The sequence below is a fragment of the Meles meles genome, chromosome 16, assembly GCF_922984935.1.
Source record: "Meles meles chromosome 16, mMelMel3.1 paternal haplotype, whole genome shotgun sequence".
NCBI classification, from domain to species: Eukaryota; Metazoa; Chordata; class Mammalia; order Carnivora; family Mustelidae; genus Meles; species Meles meles.
Genome location: NC_060081.1, coordinates 78914794 through 78917979, shown reverse-complemented (window position 1 = coordinate 78917979; position 3186 = coordinate 78914794). Strand labels below are relative to the sequence as shown.

At 40.1% G+C, this 3186-nt stretch overlaps 1 pseudogene; it reads right to left on the bottom strand.

Annotated features, from left to right (window-relative positions):
* Window positions 1-917: 917 nt before the first annotated feature.
* On the bottom strand, window positions 918-2060 carry LOC123926652 (annotated as a pseudogene).
* Window positions 2061-3186: the final 1126 nt, after the last annotated feature.

The window sequence follows — 3186 nt, the reverse complement described above, 5'->3', positions numbered from 1 at the left end:
GTAAAACAGTCTTATACAAGCAACCTCTGGGAATTTTTAAAAATTTCATGGTGATTACACTGGTCTGGATCATATTCAGTATTTTGTGTATGAATGAGTTAATTTTAAAAAAAGTCAAAAACAAAGTTAAAGTTAAGAACCAATATATCTTTGAAAAGCTTCTGATGTTAATTTCCTTCTGGACAAATAAGTGGGAAGAGCCATCCGTGTAAACCTATTTTTAGTCTCTATCTTTAAAATGGCCTAAAAGTTCTTAGAACATAGAAAAACTAAATTTTAATGCATTTGTAATGGCTTAACAATTTATGTGCCTTATTAGGATCTTCTAATGGAATGTTTTGAAACCAATCATAATTTGCTGCAAGGATAAACCAGATAAATCAGAAAAAGAAAACATGTTTTTGAATAGTATATTATAATATCCTGGACAAAAGGAATTATTGACTAGTCGCAATTTCCAAATGCAACAGACTGAGAAATTAAATCCTCTGGTAGGCACCTTTAAGTATTTTGTCAGACATGAAGAATGTTTCTATCAATGACATTCCTTTCCCGTGGCTCCTGGGTGGCTCAGTCGGTTGAGCATCTGCCTTCAGTTCAGGTGGTGATCCCAGGGGTCCTGGGACCCAGCCCCTCGGGGGTTCCTGCTCAGTGGGGAGTCTGCTTCCCCCCTCCCTACCTTACTTCACCCCCTGCCACCCCCAGCTCTTGCTCACTTTCTCTCTCTCAAATAAATAAATAAAATCTTTAAAAAGAAATAGCATTCATTTCCCCACAAATTCAATTTTATTTTAAACAAGAAAACAGTTCTTTCTCTCCAGATTTTTATGTTTATCCGTGCAAAGTGAAACAAAGCAATCTCAGTAGAAACAGCTTATTACAATGTTATTTTAGAAAGGTTTATTCCTCAAAATGGACTACAAGACGTCCAGATTGTGAGAACAATCAACCTCAGTGGCCTCTGTGTCCGCCTTGACCTCTGCATGGCTTTCCAAGGGAGCGTCAAGAGAGCCCAGTGCCTCGTTCATGTCACTTGCAAAAGTTTCTCATGATGCATTGTCATCTTGAAAATTTCGATTTTTAATAGCTTCTTTCATGTTTTGTCCCCAACACCTATGTTCTCTTCCTAGCAGCCTTTTTCTATGCACACTTGTTTTGATTTGCACTGTAGAAAATGTCCTTCATTTGTTCCTCGCTGACACTAGGAGTGTTTTTCAGGGAATCCAGGAAAACCCCACCTGGTGTCTCTCTCCAACTAGCATTCATTTTGAAAAGACCAGCATTTTCCTCGACTTCGGCAGTTCCCATGAGAAGTTCGGTTGCCTTTTTGTTCCAATTATCCTTACCACTTGAGCTATCAGATCTTCTCTGGAAAGATCTGCAGCCTGAAAGAAATTTCCTACAACCTGAAAGAAATTTCATCAGCCAGTTTCTGCTGGGAATCGCCCTCTGTGATCTGCTACCAGCCTTTAGGGTTCATTTCTAGTCTGTCCTCTGGCCTGTCTTTAACAGGTCAGTTCTGTATGCGATGACCTCGCCCATTTTCCTCTTCCTTTGATCCCACACTTTTGCCACTGTGCCTGTATTCATCTAGGGCTTTGTCTAATGCCGTTGTATGTTCTTGAGCTTTCCTCCAGCAAGCAAAGGACGGTCGGTCTCCCATTGTCTGCTTCTGTCTATAGCGCCCTCCATTCCCAAAATACCAAGTTCAGTGGCCTCTACACCTTGGTTCTATCCTTGTAGCTCAGCACCCCATACGTTGTTAACCTTCTCCAGGAACAGGTGGTTTCTCGCTACTCTGGCTTGGAAGGAGGGTTAAAACGTTTCTGTCGCTTGCAATTCCAAAGAGAGCTATTATCATCAGTACCCGAAAAAGTCTCTTCCCTCGAATCCACACTTTTAACAGTCCGATAATGTGATGCCGGCGTTGCTGCGCCCTGGAAGGGCCTCGGTGCTGTCCCCACCTAGTGTTTTTGGTCCCTGCAGCGGCCTATCAGTGGCCTGTCAGAATCCGAGTCGGAAAGCTGCCTGTCCTCCATGTCACCAGCCTCCTGCGCCATCTTCCCACAGCCTGGGCTGTTTTCTTAACCTCCCATTTGGATCGTTTGTTGTTGTGACTTATTTTTATACGTTGGTTTTTTAATTTTGCAACTTGACTGATTTCATGTATTAGTTCTAAGAGCTGTTGGTGAGCCTTCAGAGTGTCCTGGGTATATGATCATGGTCGCCTGCAAACAGAGATAATTTTACTTCTTCCTCTCCAATTTGGATGACTTCTATTTCTTTCTCTTGACTAATTGTTCTGGCTACAAATTCCAGTACTACGTTGAACAGAAGTGGCTAGAGTTAGCATCCTTGCCTTGTACTGGATCTTAGAGGAAAAGCTTTCAGGTTTTCCGCATCGATTTTGGTAGTAGCTGTGGACTTTTTCCCCACTGGCCTTTATTGGGTCAATGGAAGTTCCTTCTATACATATTTTGTTGAGAGTTTTTTATCACGAATGGATATTGAACTTTGTCAGATGTTTTTCTGCATCAACTGAGATGATCATGTACTTTCTATCCTTTGTTTTGTTAATGTGTTTTACCATATTGATTGATTTGCCAATGTTGAGCCATCTTGGCATCTTAGGGGTAAATCCCACTGGGTCATGGTGTATGATCTTTAATGTGCTATTAAATTTTGTTAGTATTTTATCAAGGATTTTTGCATCTGTATTTATCAAGGATGTTGGCCTGTGGTTCTCTTTTCTTGTGGTCCCTTTATCTGACTTTGGTGTCGGGTTGGTACTGGCCTCATAATATGAGTTTGGAAGTGTTCCCTCTTTTTCTGTTATTTTGGAAGAGTTTAAGAAAACTTGGTATTAATTCTTCTTTGAATGTTTGACAGAATTCACTTATGCAGCCATCCGGTCCTGGGCTTTTCTTTGTTGGCAGGGTTTTGATTACAAATATAATCTCCTTTTGTTCAGGCTTTCTATTTCTTCTTGATTCAGTGTTGCTAGCTTGTATGTTTCTAAGAATTTATCTACTTCTTCTAGGTTATCCAATTTGTTGGCATTTAATTGTTCATAATATTCCCTTATCCTTTTTATTTCTGAAGCGTCTGTTGTAATGTCTCCTCTTTCATTTCTGATTTCCAAAATTTGAGACTTCGCTCTCTTTTTTAAAAAAGATTTTATTTTTA